Source organism: Lactuca saligna, chromosome 1 (assembly GCF_052625555.1).
Source record: "Lactuca saligna cultivar CGN05327 chromosome 1, ASM5262555v1, whole genome shotgun sequence".
NCBI lineage: Eukaryota > Viridiplantae > Streptophyta > Magnoliopsida > Asterales > Asteraceae > Lactuca > Lactuca saligna.
Window position 1 is genome coordinate 71,147,454 of NC_136417.1, and position 16,111 is coordinate 71,163,564.

Here is a 16,111-nt window from a genome sequence, read left to right on the forward strand (position 1 = left end):
GAAGGAAAGTGGGGGGTTCCTATTCCTCTATTCGAAGCAAGGTTATGCCTGCGAACATCTGACTTTTTTGATATGATCGTGATCACTACGACTTTTCCGTTGACGAATTAACCCCAAGTGTTGTCAATAAGATCGTAGCTTTTGAACTGATTTATCGATCTCTAGGTTGTATACCTACTTTTTAGGTTTTCAGTTACTTATTCTATTCATTTACGAACTCCGGCATCCGCACGCTAGTGAAAAGGCAAGCTATTCGTCAGTTGATCTCCGAACAAGATACTCTGAAGAAAAATTGGCAGAGGCAATGGCTTTGGGTTAACCGAAACCTTGTGGGGCATGGGTTTCGTAAAACACGAGACTTTCTCGACCGTCTTCCCAAGCTGTTCAGGGATAACCTAATTCTTGTCAAACGGATGGGAAACATTATTGTCATTAGGGAGAAGTGGGAAGATTTCATTCTTGCCGCGACCAGTATGAGTGTCGCCTAGAGGTCACGTAGGAAGATCGCACAGTTATTTGTCGTGAGATGCGGTATTCACTAATCTCCTTCTCTCTCCTTTTTTTTGTTAAAAATAAGAACAGTGTATCTTATTGGCTTATGAGTTCTCATACTTGGTGTTTGTGTTCGCAGGTGTTGAAGCTGAGATTTCCTTAGAGATGGCCTTGCACGGTCACTATCGGGGTAAGCTTTGCCACCGAGAGGTTGATCTTGTGGAGGGTCTTCCCCCTCCCGTATCTAAAAAACGTATGCGGGAGCTCGCTGGATTTCTCTCAGCAGAAGGGGGAAATATTGGTTCTTGCAGACCTGCCTCGCCCGTCTTCCCAAGCTGTTCATGGATAACCTAATTCTTGGCAAACGGCTGGGAAACATTACTGTCATTAGGGAGAAGTGAGAAGATTTCATTCTTTCCGCGACTGGTATGAGTGGCGCCTAGAGGGCACGTAGGAAGATCGCGCAGTTATTTGTCGTGAGATGCGGTATTCACTTATCTCCTTCTCTCCCTATTTTTTTTGTTAAAAATAAGAACAGTGTATCTTATTGGCTTGTGAGTTCTCATACTTGGTGTTTGTGTTCGCAGGTGTTGAAGCCGAGATTTCCTTAGAGATGGCCTTGCGTGGTCACTATCGGGGTAAGCTTTGCCACCGAAAGGTTGATCTTGTGGAGGCTCTTCCCCCTCCCGTATCTGAAAAACGTATGCGGGAGCTCGCTGGATTGCTCTCAGCAGAAGGGGGAAATATTGGTTCTTGCAGACCTGCCTCGCCTTCCTAGCCGATTGTTAGGGTCGTTTCCTGATATGTGTATAATTAGTTAATTATTTAACATATATTCTTAGTTATTTTGATTAATTATGTGAATAATGTGGACAAAAGGTACTTAAAATGTTGTGAATTGTGTTTTCAGTCCAAAAGATATGCTTGGAAGCAAAAAGGAGAAAAGGAAAGCAATTGAAGATTGAAGAGTGAAAGAAGGAGTTCTACTCGGCGAGTAGATCGACCCTACTCGGCGAGTACACGAGGATATGCCAGAAGATAAGTACGACTGCTGATTTAAGACGGATAAGTATGGATCGACTCGGCGAGTTGATTCTGCTACTCGCCGAGTACACCCTGTTTTGGGATATCTATAAAAGACGAATCCTTATCTCATGGGAAGGGACCCCTGGCGATTTTTGAAGGATTAACTGCGACTAAGAGTTTCAGAAGTCGCTAAGGAACCCTAGGCTTCAAGAGTTGGAAGAATTCAAGCAATTAGGTTAATTCTACCACTTAGACTTAGGAATTGAACATGTTTGCTTTAGTAAACTTTGTTTTTATGTTTGTTTCTACTGCAATTATGAGCTAAATTCGTTTTTGTTTCTGTTTGGGGAATACCAAAGAACTCCTATGGTTTAATTATTAATTTTTGCTTAATTGTCTATTGGTGATTTATTAAATTAAGTTTGTTAAAGAACCTTATGTATTAATCACTACTATTTTCTGTTAATTGGAAGGCAATTAGGTTGCATGAACATCACTTAATTGTTAACCTCATATGTCTATGTGAATGCTAAACCATATGCTTAGAAGTAATGATTATGAAACTAAGATTAATAAGGAAATAGGAAGATTAATGTGTGAGCTTGTTTGAGAAACCATCAACAAGAGGTTAATTGAATTAATAACTTAATTAACCATTACAAATCTTATTTAATCCAAATAATTAATCTAGAGAATTAATTAGTCTAAACACTTGATCAACGCTTAAATTAGTTAATTGTCTAAGGGTTAGGAGTAATGAATATGAACCTAACTATTATAATTGGTAACCAATAGCAATTAATCCACCTTAACTTAAATAACCATAGGAGTGAATTGGTTGAACCTAAATAGAAACATCTTTATCAAATTTGGTAAATAGTTGTTGCTTTAGTTAATTAGTTAATTTAGTTTGTCTAAGTTTCTAGTCTTGCAAAACTAGAGAAAACCCTTAACTTTTATTATTTGTTTTAGTTAAAATTAGCTATTAGTTTAATTTCCCGTTCCCTGAGTTCGATACCTCACTTATCAATCTATACCACTTAAAGACAGGTTCACTGCCTTTGTGTGCTCAAATTATTAATAAAAAGTAGGGATAAAACTAGTTGAATTTACACACATCAAGTTTTTGCGCCGTTGCCGGGGAACAGTTCTAAATAATTAAGCTAATTCCTAATTTTTTCGATCCTTTGTGTGAGTTTACTTGCATAAAGTTCATTAATTGCAATTTAGTAACTGGTAATTAGGTTTTAGTATCTGTTTTAGTTAGGTTAAAACTTAGAATTTTTTCTTGAAATATCACTGATACTCGCCGAGTGCAATCGCACCTACTCGGCGAGTAGCAGTTTAGTCAGAAATATTTTTTTTATTTTTTTTTCAATCTTTTTGTTCTTTTTACGTTTTTTTTTTATTTGATCAATTTCAGGACTTTCATGACCAGAGGAGCAAACACACCACTGGTACCCCCGTTTGAAGACCCCGAATCCGCATTGAAAAGAAACAAAGGGAAGGACGTGGAGAGTTCAAGCACACCAAAGAAATCACCATTGTCCAACTTGAAGACTGTTTTTGGGAAAAATAAGAGCAGTAAATCAGGAGCTTCTAGCGCTTCTTTGATAATTGAGGAGCCAGTTCAAGAAGATATTGGATACGAGACCGAGGAAGAAGAGGAGGCAACGTACGAGCAAGAAACCGAATCGGAGGAAGAGTTAGCATTCACTATGGCTAACATTGATGAAATCCCCATGGGAGAATGGAAGAAGAGGATGCGCGACGACCATGGCCCGGGACTTGTGCAACCCGCAATTCCCGCAACTGCTACCTTCGAGCTAAAAGGGCATATCCTAGCTTCACTCAAGGAAATACCTTTCTATGGGAAAGATCATGAAGATGCCTACAAACATTTGGATGAAGTAAATGATGTTGCTGATTACTTCAACATTCCAAATGTAACCCGCGAAACTCAACTACTTCGTATGCTTCCGGTAACCTTCAAGGGTGCTGCTAAAGACTGGCTCAAATCACTCCCCCCCCCCCCCCCCGGGTCAGTCACTACTTGGGCCAGAATGAAGGAAGAATTTATTGATCACTTTTGCCCACCATCCAAGATAGCCAAACTGAAGAAGGCCATTGCAAACTTTGAACAACAAGCTGGAGAGTCTTTATATGAAGCATGGGAGAGGTACAAAAGTCTGCTAAGAAATTGCCCACACCATGATCTAAACAGCCAGCAAGAAGTTTCCATCTTTTATGATGGAGTCAATGTCACGACCCGGCAGTTGCTAGACTCACAAGGCCCACTTACAAAGAAGCCACCCCCGGTGATTAAAGAATTGATTGAAGAATTCTCTAAACACTCTAGAGAATACCATAACCCTAGGAATGATGTCACGAGGGGAGCCGCGTACGCTGCTACTGAAGATTTATCCGCGGTCATGGCCATGTTAAAAACCATGGATAGGAGAATGGACAAAATGGATCAAACTATCCATGCTATACGGGTGGGTTGTGAAAACTGCAATGGACCTCACCTCACTAGAGATTGCGATTTGGATGAGAACGGCAAGAAAAAGGCACAAGCATGTTATTCGAGCGGTGACCGGTATGATGAGGACTGGCGTAAACAAAAGAAGGAGTGGCTGCCTTACGAAGAGTATAAGAAGGCCAAGGAGGAGAAGTACAGACAAAAAGGGAGAGGCTTTTACCAAAAGGAGGAGCCGGTGCAAGAGAGGAAGCCAAGCTTGGAAGATATGCTAACTAACTTTGTGGCCGCTTCCGAGAAAAGACATAGTGACCATGATGCTGCTATCCAAGAAACAAGAACAATGCTCAGGAACCAGCAAGCATCCATCCACAACATAGAAACGCAGCTTGGGCAACTTGCTCAACAACTAAACCAAAGGTCATCGGGTGAGCTTCCTAGCAAAACCGAGAACAACCCACGAGGTGCACAAGTAAATATTGTTACAACAAGAAGTGGGAAGATCATTACTCCCCCGGCCCCCATTCGAACTGAAGCAACCAAGGACTCACAGAAGGAAGGAACGGAAGAACAAGTAGAAAACCAACATTCACAATCTGAGAGTCCTACTCACCGAGTAGGGCCGATGGACTCGGCGAGTACCCCTGCTAAAACAAATGAACAGCCTCCCTTGAAACCTTACCAGCCTCCAATGCCATACCCAGCCCGAGCCAAGAAAGAGAAGCAGGAAGAGGAATATCAGAAGTTTCTAGATCATATTAAAACTCTTCAAATCAACATTCCTTTCATTGAAGCCGTCATGCAAATGCCCAAGTATGCTAAGTTCCTTAAGGAACTCCTCACTAACAGAAGAAAGATGGAGGAAGTGTAGAAGGTAGTGCTTAATGAGAATTGCTCCCCCGCAATGCTAAACAAGTTACCAAAGAAGAAGGGTGATCCGGGGAGCTTAACTTTGCCTTGCCAATTTGGCAACTTGGCTGCAATTCATGCCTTAGCTGATTCTGGAGCAAGTGTGAACCTTATGCCATACTCGTTCTTTAAGAAGCTGGACCTCCCGGAGCCAAGGCCAATTCGAATGGCAATTCATTTGGCAAACAAGACTGTTACTTTCCCAAGAGGCATTTGTGAAGATTTGCTAGTGAAAATGGACAAATTTGTCTTCCCGGCTGATTTCATCATTCTCGACATGGAGGCGGATCCGCAAGTGCCAATTATCCTTGGAAGGCCCTTCCTCAACACCGCTAGTGCTATCGTAGACATGAGAGATTCTAAGCTCACATTGCGAGTTGGGGACGATTCAGTGACATTCGGGGTAGACCAAGCCATGAAGTACTCAAGGAGTAGTGACGACATGGCTTTCTCAATCGACATGCTTGACTAACTATTGGAAGAAGACATACCTGAAGATTCCAGCAAGTTTGCAGCTTTGGATGAAGTATTTGACCCAGAAAAGGACTTACTAGAGATTGAAAGACTGTTGGAAGAAGCGGAGTATGAAGAAATAAAGAAGCAAGCTGAAAGCCCTACTCGCCGAGTAGACCCGATCTACTCGCCGAGTACATCTGAAGAAAAGCCAGAAGTCGTGAATGCAGCCACCAACTCGCCGAGTACCAAACCTACACTCGGTGAGTCCATCACTATGCACAACAAATTGGAGCTTAAAACACTACCTGACCATCTGGAGTATACATTTCTGGAAGAAGGAAATCAGAAGCCTGTGATCATAGCCTCGGACCTATCCAAGACGGAAAAGGAGGAGCTTGTACGCGTGTTGAAGAAAAGGAAAAGAGCCATTGCATGGAGCATCTTCGACATCAAGAGAATAAGCCCATCCTACTGCTCTCACAAAATCAATTTAGAAGAAGGAGCAAGGCCGGTGGTGCAACATCAAAGACGATTGAACCCGAACATGCAAGAAGTCGTCAAGAAGGAGGTGGTCAAGCTTTTGGATGCAAGAATCATCTACTCCATCTCCGATAGTCCATGGGTGAGTTCGGTCTAAGTGGTGCCCAAGAAAGGAGGAATGACGGTCATCACCAACGAAAAGAACGAGTTAATTCCAACGCGAACGGTAACCGGTTGGCGAGTGTGCATCGATTATCAAAAGCTAAACGATGCCACTCGCAAAGACCATTTTCCCCTTCCTTTCATAGATCAAATGTTAGAGAGACTATCGGGCCATAGCTACTACTGCTTTTTAGATGGGTTTTCAGGGTATTTTCTAATACCCATAGACCCAATGGACCAAGAAAAGACCACCTTTACATGCCCCAGTGGGACTTTCGCCTATAGACGCATGCCATTTGGACTATGCAATGCACCTGCGACATTTCAAAGGTGCATGACCGCCATATTCCATGATATGGTGGAAAAGTTCATGGAGGTCTTTATGGATGACTTTTCTGTATTCGGATCTTCTTTCAATGACTGCCTCACAAACCTTGACTCAATGCTTGCTAGGTGTGAGAAAACCGACTTGGTCCTAAATTGGGAAAAGTGTCACTTCATGGTCAAGGAGGGTATAGTTTTGCGACACAAAGTCTCTAAAAAGGGAATTGAGGTGGATCGGGCAAAGATAGACACCATTGCCAAATTACCCCCACCAACTAATGTGAAGGGCATTAGAAGTTTTTTGGGACACGCAGGTTTTTACCGGCGTTTTATAAAAGATTTTTCCAAAATCACGAAACCTCTAACACAATTATTACTAAAAGATGCACCCTTTAATTTTACTAAAGAGTGTTTAGAGGCATTTGACTTTCTAAAGGAAAAATTAACTAATGCCCCGATCATTATAGCACCAAATTGGAACTTACCCTTCGAGATCATGTGTGATGCTAGTGACTATGCACTAGGAGCGGTCCTTGGTCAAAGGGTTGATAAGCACTTTCAACCCATCTATTATGCAAGCAAGACCTTAAATCCTGCCCAAGAGAATTATACTACTACTGAAAAAGAATTGTTAGCCGTGGTTTACGCTTTTGACAAGTTTCACCCTTACTTGGTTTTATCTAAAACCACTGTTTTTACTGACCACTCGGCTATCAAGTATTTGTTTTCCAAACAGGATGCCAAGCCAAGACTAATACGATGGGTGCTGCTTCTTCAAGAATTCGATATAGAGATACGAGACAAGAAAGGAATGAAGAACGTAGCGGCCGATCATTTATCTAGGCTCGAGAACCCGAAATTACAAGAAGATAAGGATGGAGACGACTTTCCGGATGAATACATTATGGTGTCCGTGGGAGAGGAGCCATGGTTCGCAGATATAGCTAACTATTTAGCTACACATTACGTCCCGAAGGATTATAGTAGTCAGCAAAAGAAGAAATTCTTTGCGGAGATCAAATATTACTTTTGGGACGATCCATACCTCTTTCGAAGCTGTGCGGATGGAATTATAAGAAGATGTGTGTTCAGGAAGGAAAGCCGAAGAATATTAGAACACTACCATAGCGGGCCCACGGGAGGACATCATGGAGCACACTATACCGCAAAGAAGATCTTTGACATTGGGTTCTATTGGCCTACAATCTTCAAAGATGCAGCCCAATATGTCAAAGAATGTGATGCTTGTCAAAGGGTAGGAAACATTTCATCTCGAAATGAAATGCCACAACATAGCATTCAAGTGTGTGAGGTGTTCGACGTATGGGGCATTGACTTCATGGGACCTTTTCCCACATCCAAAGGAAACAAGTACATCCTAGTGGCGGTAGATTATGTCTCGAAATGGGCGGAGGCGCAGGCTTTACCTACAAATGACGGACGGGTAGTGGTACGATTCTTAAAAAAACTATTCTCCTGGTTTGGTGTTCCGAAGGCCCTAATTAGTGACCGAGGCACACACTTTGCCAATGATCAATTGGAAAAGGTGCTCAAGAAATATGGGGTGACCCATAAGTTCTCCACGTCATACCACCCACAAACGAGTGGACAAACTGAAGTGACCAATCGAGCCTTGAAGCGTATTTTAGAGAAGTCGGTGGGAAGCAACCGCAAGGAATGGTCGGATAAATTGGATGACGCGCTATGGGCATTTCGTACCGCTTTCAAAACACCTATTGGTACTACACCATATAGGTTAGTTTATGGAAAGCAATGCCATTTACCGGTTGAGATCGAGCATAAGGCATATTGGGCGTTAAAGAGGTGTAACTTTGATATAGAAGAATTGAAGACCAACCGTTTAATGCAAATGAATGCCCTTGAAGAACTCCGAAATGAGGCTTATTCTAGTTCGTGGCTCTATAAAGAAAAGACCAAGAGATGGCATGACCAAAGAATCAAGAGCAAAGACATCCATGAAGGCCAAAAAGTACTACTTTTCAATTCCCGATTAAAACTTTTCTCGGGCAAACTCAAATCAAGGTGGGATGGTCCCTTTTTGGTCAAGATGGTGTTTCCTCACGGGGCTATAGAATTGATATCACGAGACTGCACACCATTTAAAGTCAATGGTCATAAAGTGAAGAAATATGAAGAAGGAGTCCCTCGAAATGAAGGATTGGAGGAGCTGCTACTGTGCGGAATCGCAAACACGTAGACGGGGCGGAGTCCAGCTAATGAATCTATCAAAAGAAGTGCTTCTCGGGAGGCAACCCGAGTTTCACGTTTTCATTTTCTTTCCTTTTCTTTATTTTTCATATTGTTTTTTTTTTTGCATTCTTCTTCATTTATTCTATGTCTCTAAGTGCTTGAGGACAAGCTATGCTGTGAGTGTGGGGTGGAAGGGCTAAACAAATGAATTCATACATTAAAATTGGCAAATTTAAAAAAAATTTCAACCTGTGACATCTACTTGGCGAGTATATCGACTATACTCGGCGAGTAAATGTCCACTTACAGCCAAAAGTCGATAACACGCGTGTCTACTCGGCAAGTAGACCCATTCTACTCGGCGAGTAGCCGGTTCAAACCCAGTAAAATAAAACCTGTAAAAATTGTTATGACTCACCAATTCATCCCCACACTCGCCGAGCATTTCCTCTCAGCCGCCTCTCTAAGTATTCTTCAAGATCTCTCCAATTTTCTTCTTCTTTCTCTTCATTCAAGCAACAAGGTAACATCTTTACCCTTTAATTTTATGAAAGGTCCAATCTTTATCACATATCTTCCCATATTTGTTATGATTTCGGATTTGGGGAGTTTTTCCCAATTTTTAGGGCTTTGATTTACTCATGAATTAGATGTTGTTAGGAGTAATTTCTTCAAGATATATGGTTAGATAAGTAATTACAACAAAACCCTATGAACAATTTGGACTATTACACAGATTACACAGATCCGATCTCGATCTGTCAAGAAGTTCACACTACTCGGCGAGTACGTTCGTGTACTCGGCGAGTAGGTCTCAATAAGATCAAAAATTTTCCTGTTTTAGTTAGTGGGTGTTGTTTGTTGCTGTGTTTTTGGTATGTTTATGAAGATAGCATGGCAAGAAGAGGTCATTCATCACGTGGAGGAGGCCATGGTGATATGCCATGGTTAGCCTTTCAACAAATCACCTCCAAATCCTCCAAGACTCGAGCCCTAAACAGGTTGGAAGCGATGCGACAGAAAGAAATCCACTTACCAAATGCAGTGGATTGGGGATGGATGGGCAATGTCGGCTTGGAAGAGGAACTTACTCCATATTTGGTGAAAGATTGTAACTTGAGTTATGCCAACATCACTTGTGATGGTTGGTTGCAATTGTTTAAAATCTAAGAGCCAGTATACGAGGAGTTGTGCTGGGAATTCTTTGCTACCATTTCATTCCGAGGTGGTAGTGAGTTTTACAATCCAAACACGATCTCATTTTCTTTGGGTGGGGAGCTGCGACAATGCAGCATGGTTGAGTTCTCTTGGCGGTTGGGCATCTACGATCAAGACATGTCGATGATGGAATACTTTGAAGCCTTCTTGGAGAATACCTACAAAGAACTTCCCGAGGGGGTGGTGGCGTCGACATGGTGGAGTACAATTGCTAACCGGGTCTACATACCTTCCACTGCTCAAGAAGGTCATATCCGTTCTCCAATCCATCGACTCATTCACCGGTTCGTTGCAAGCACGATCAACATGCGGAAGGATGGGGACAAATTTCCCACCCTTGATATCTTTTACTTGTGGAGTATCATCACTCCCGATGTCTTCTGCAACCTCCCGTACTGCATTGCTAAATTTCTTGCGGAGGGAGCGGTCAAGGAGAAGATAAACTCGAAGATCAATGGGGGCATGTTCATTACTTGGCTTGCGAGATCATTTGGGATCTTAGAATTGCCGCAAGCTCAAACGCTAACGATTATCCACCCTCCTCCATTCAACACTGCACTTTATAGGAGGGCTCGGATAGTTGAAAATTTTGGTGACTCTTTTACTATCCCGAATGAGGATGAGTCGGCGGTCCCCGAGGAGCCGGGAAGGCGGGTTAGGCCAAGGAGCGAGCGGGTACGAGAAGACCCACCGGTTATTCCGGTGGAGGATAACGAGGGATGGAACCAAGTGGAGTACCGACACTACTTGGATGATATTGGGCGAGGGGTTAATTACACCAATCAATCGTTCGAGTATCTTTTCCAACAAATGCATATTGCCCCGCGACCGGGACCCGGCTACCCTTATATTATGGATTGGGACGAGAGGATGCGAAGAAGGGGTGGAGAAGGAGGTAGTGGAACTGGAATGAAAGAGGAAGAATGAAGATTTTATTTGATTTTGTTTTGTTTGGTTATGATGTTTGTTTTAAGACAATTGTGGACATGTTGAATTTGGCTATGTGGTTGGAATATTAGTGTTACTTTTAGTTTTCTTTTCAGGTATTGAAGCTAGGAAGCATGCTAATTAGGAAGGGTCAAGAGAGGAATGAGCGTCTTTATGAGTGATTATGGAGTCTTGTTCCTAGTATTGAGTCCGTACGAATCGAGAGTTTTATGAAGTGTTGCTGCTTAGGAAGTTCACGGGAGAGTACATTTATATTTCCATGTCAACACCAACCTAAAGAGAGATAGCGGTTCATAGAATTCTGGAAATATAAGCTCTACTCGCCGAGTGCACTAACACTACTCGGCAAGTACATCTGTTTTTGCACGACCTACTTTGCCAATCGCGTTCTACTCGCCGAGTTTGCTCACCTACTCGCGGAGTAGCCTGCTGCAGGAGGAGTTTCTGATTTGTTCTGGCTAGTTTTTCTGTGCCATTCATACACTCTTTATGAATTACTACTGAAGATTGTGCAACAACCCTTTTCCTTGGAGTTTTTCGAGCTATCAACCACACGAGACGTATGACGCCCGTGCCATGGATGAGCTGTTCCCATGGTTAAAGTCACTAGAAGAAGGAGTTGAAGGAGAGAGTGTCAACCTAGCGACTGCTACCCCAGGGGAGTTTGTTCCAACTTTTTCTCTATTTGCATTTTTAGTTGGTATAATATGCAATGAGGGCATTGCATAAAATAAGTGTGGGGTAGGGGGTTAGTCACATCTTAGAACACTTAGAATCTTAATTTAGGCTTTAGGCTAATTTTTTAAAAAATTTTGTTGCATACCAAAAATGCTTAGGTCTTAAATTAGAAAATTTTGGTAAAAAATTAGGATTCCATATTAGAATTGTGTTAATAATTGCATGAAAACCCAAATGTTTAGTTGAGCCTATATACGTTCTAGTGCATTTGTGGCTTCCTTATTTCAGTGAAATCATGAGAAAAAAACACAACCTTGCTCAGCCTGAGGGATGCAATATGTTTAGCAGCCTAAACCTGAAATGTATCCAGGAAAGTTTTTATCATTAGCCAATAAAGGTTGAGATTGAGCGCCCCTGCTTAAGCATGTAGGGATTTGAGTGAAAAAAAAATTTATATATATTGAGAAATACATGAAAAAAAAAATTACTAGAAAAAGTTATAGGAATTTTGGAGCAAATGAAGTGAAGATCTAAAGATCAAAATTCCAAGAAATCCAAAAAGTTGAAGATACCAAAAGTTAATACAAGTTGGTGAATTCGAAGATATCAAAGATCAAATTATCAAGAAAGTGAAGAATTCAAAGAATTCCATAGTGGTATCGAAAAGTTGTAATTCTAGAATATGTATGCTTGGGTTGCTCAATTAAAAATACCTTGAGGGTAAAGAGATTTTCTGAGGATGGATTCGGAGGGTTGCATAAAATGAGCATAGTTCGGGGTGAGTGGGCGAATGTTTATGAGGATTGTGAGTATTTGAAGTATGGGGGTTTTTAGGAAATTTTAGACACAAATGCATGTGTTGCGGTCTTGGCATAATGGCTGGGTTGGATTGGAGTTATTAATGTGATTTTAATATGTTTAAAATTTAGTTTTGCTTGGGGGCAAGCAAAAGTCAAGTGTGGGGTATTTTGATATGTGCATAATTAGTTAATTATTTAACATATATTCTTAGTTATTTTTGATTAATTATGTGAATAATGTGGACAAAAGGTACTTAAAATGTTGTGAATTGTGTTTTCAGTCCAAAAGATATGCTTGGAAGCAAAAAGGAGAAAAGGAAAGCAATTGAAGATTGAAGATTGAAGAGTGAAAGAAGGAGTTCTACTCGGCGAGTAGATCGACCCTACTCGGCGAGTACACGAGGATATGCCAGAAGATAAGTACGACTGCTGATTTAAGACGGATAAGTATGGATCTACTCGGCGAGTTGATTCTGCTACTCGCCGAGTACACCCTGTTTTGGGATATCTATAAAAGACGAATCCTTATCTCATGGGAAGGGACCCCTGGCGATTTTTGAAGGATTAACTGCGACTAAGAGTTTCAGAAGGTGCTAAGGAACCCTAGGCTTCAAGAGTTGGAAGAATTCAAGCAATTAGGTTAATTCTACCACTTAGACTTAGGAATTGAACATGTTTGCTTTAGTAAACTTTGTTTTTATGTTTGTTTCTACTGCAATTATGAGCTAAATTCGTTTTTGTTTCTGTTTGGGGAATACCAAAGAACTCCTATGGTTTAATTATTAATTTTTGCTTAATTGTCTATTGGTGATTTATTAAATTAAGTTTGTTAAAGAACCTTATGTATTAATCACTACTATTTTCTGTTAATTGGAAGGCAATTAGGTTGCATGAACATCACTTAATTGTTAACCTCATATGTCTATGTGAATGCTAAACCATATGCTTAGAAGTAATGATTATGAAACTAAGATTAATAAGGAAATAGGAAGATTAATGTGTGAGCTTGTTTGAGAAACCATCAACAAGAGGTTAATTGAATTAATAACTTAATTAACCATTACAAATCTTATTTAATCCAAATAATTAATCTAGAGAATTAATTAGTCTAAACACTTGATCAACGCTTAAATTAGCTAATTGTCTAAGGGTTAGGAGTAATGAATATGAACCTAACTATTATAATTGGTAACCAATAGCAATTAATCCACCTTAACTTAAATAACCATAGGAGTGAATTGGTTGAACCTAAATAGAAACATCTTTATCAAATTTGGTAAATAGTTGTTGCTTTAGTTAATTAGTTAATTTAGTTTGTCTAAGTTTCTAGTCTTGCAAAACTAGAGAAAACCCTTAACTTTTATTATTTGTTTTAGTTAAAATTAGCTATTAGTTTAATTTCCCGTTCCCTGAGTTCGATACCTCACTTATCAATCTATACCACTTAAAGACAGGTTCACTGCCTTTGTGTGCTCAAATTATTAATAAAAAGTAGGGATAAAACTAGTTGAATTTACACACATCATTTCCCCAATTTGTTTTTCGGCTTCTGCTTCTTCTGATTTGTCTGTGGGGGTGCAAGCAAAAAAAAGTAATACCCCTGTTCGGTAAAAACGAAGTTTTCACGTGGTGCTATCATCGGACGAAGAGACTGAATCTGATGATGCGGGCCTCCGTCCTTGTAAGATGCGCAAGATGGTGTTTCTGCCCAATCTTCTTGGAGGTATTGGGGATGTTCTTGGCGATAAATTTGTTGTGCCTGGGCAGAAAGATATAGTGGTGGTGCCTAGTTCTTCAAAGGCATCACCTTCATCGTTTATTGGCTTGCTCTTAGTTGATCCTGGTTCTAGCTCGGTGCTTGGGGGTGCACTAGGTGGGTCAAAAGATTCTTCCCCAGCAGACAACCTTCCATGGTTGATGAACTGAGAGATGTGTCTCACCCCTTGGATTTCGAGGCTTACGCTCCAGGCTTGGCGGTTACTAAGGATTCCTTATTGTCAGAAGACATTGCCGCCCATGAGTGGAGTAGTTGTGCTCATCTACCGGCCACAATGGAGTTGCATGCGGGCCAGTCAGGCACTCGTATGGCTGGTGACCTTTGATATGTCGCTGCTCAGGCTTCTGCCCTTATGGTTGCTGCCGTTGACCGGGTTTTCCGCTCTGGCATAAATGAGGCACAATTAAAAACTTCGCAAGATGCCATTGCAGGCTTGAGGGAGGAACTCCGTGATTCAGAGGCAGAGCTTCGAGTGCTGTCCGAGAAAAATTGCATCGTGGCCTATGAGAAGGCTGCTTTGGAGGATCATGTGGCTACTTTGGAAGGCCAAACGGAGCAACTCGAAAGTCAAATGAGTTCGCTTACTCAAGAGAAAGGTGTTTTAGCGAGTGAGTTGGCCATGTGCCAACGTCAACGGATGATGTTGTTGCTCGAGGCAATTTTCAATGGATGTTGGAAAAGGGCGTGGTTCGAGTAATTGATAAGGTTATCGAGAGTGCGGAATTTGCCAGTATGATCCAAGGTGTTTAAAAGGTATGTGAGGACCTTGGGCTTGAAAAAGGGAAACAGTTAGTTGGCCATTCGACAATTTCTGGTGAACCTGAAGCCCCGAACCCTGGCCGTGTGGCGATAAGAACCGAAGAGGTGGATATTGCTCTTTCGTCCCTTGCTGAGACGGATTTTGCGGACCACTTTCGTCTGGGGGAGCTGGATTATGACAGCTGCCGCCAGTTTTGTCGTAGGTCGGGTCCTGGAAGCTCTTCCTCAGACTATGAGGACTGATTTTTGCTTGTCCCATCTGTTCATTTTGTAATGTATTTGCATTCCCCTGTATTATATGTGTAGTGAAAAATATTGGTTGTTAATGACCAAGAATTTTGTATTTTGCTTTGTACTTGGTATGGAAATGCTCTTTTTTCTTTTTATATATCTTGAATTGACCTGTGATATCTTTAGACTAGGGTTATTCAAAATTCTCTACTGTAATTCTTTTATGCACACTCCCTTGTTTTAGGGTTCGTGTTGATCGGTTAATGTGCATTTCAGACGTCGTATAACCACTACCATTGACTGATATTTCACTGACTTGTATGATTAATCGGGCTTTTTATGTTAAGTCATGAAATATTGGTCAATGTTCTTGACTATATTTTGAGGTTTAGCTACCTGTATGTTGGCCGAGACCGTCACCTCAAGGCCTTTTACTGTCTAATTTTTAGAGGAAAAGTTATCAATCTTTTTAGAACCCCTTTCTTTATGCCATTAATTTAAGATTTATACATTCTCAGCTCTGAGATGTTATTTGCAAATTTTAGGTAAATATTATGATTCTTTAAGACCTATGGTTGCATCCTTGCATAGATTTTGCTCTAGTAGCGTAGGTGATCAACTGTTCTTCGCTACATGGAAAATATGCACAACCCCTCTACTTTGTGTTTTTGCAACTGGTTAAACATAATTCTGGAAAGCTCTTTCAAGATGAAAATTATATTAACTCTTAAAAAAAGGAAAGACATGAAACAATAGACTCTAACTGTCCAAGTATCAGGGCACTGGCCCGATCTTCACGTCGGTACCTGGAGTATGGTTATCATGAGCGGAGTTTGACCATACTCCTTTTTCTCAGCCTCCGCTTTATTTTTGGTCGAGTGCTCCGCCGTGACTACCTCGTCATGGTTGTGCATCTTTTTCTCATCTCCTCTGTAACACTGAAAATTTTAAAACAAAATTTTCATTTAAAATCGTTTATCTCTTTAACACTTTTCATAAAAATCTCCCTTTTGTTTAAATTACAATACATGACTCTTTTGTTCAATCAATTAATAGAACAGGATCCTCAAAAACATCGCTTCTTCTGGTGTGTACAATCGAGCCGGTGCCGTCCCGTGATCCTGAGAAAACCTGAAACACATCACAAACACTGTAAGCACG

General features: G+C 41.0%; 1 non-coding gene and 1 pseudogene across 1 annotated transcript; one reads left to right on the plus strand and one right to left on the minus strand.

Moving 5' to 3' along the window:
* Positions 1 to 16,111, plus strand: part of LOC145008255 (uncharacterized) — a 223,153-nt pseudogene that overhangs the window by 128,038 nt on the left and 79,004 nt on the right.
* LOC145027935 (small nucleolar RNA R71) lies at positions 3,630 to 3,736 on the minus strand. Its single transcript, XR_013675696.1, has one exon. It is a non-coding gene; the product is annotated as a small nucleolar RNA R71 (small nucleolar RNA).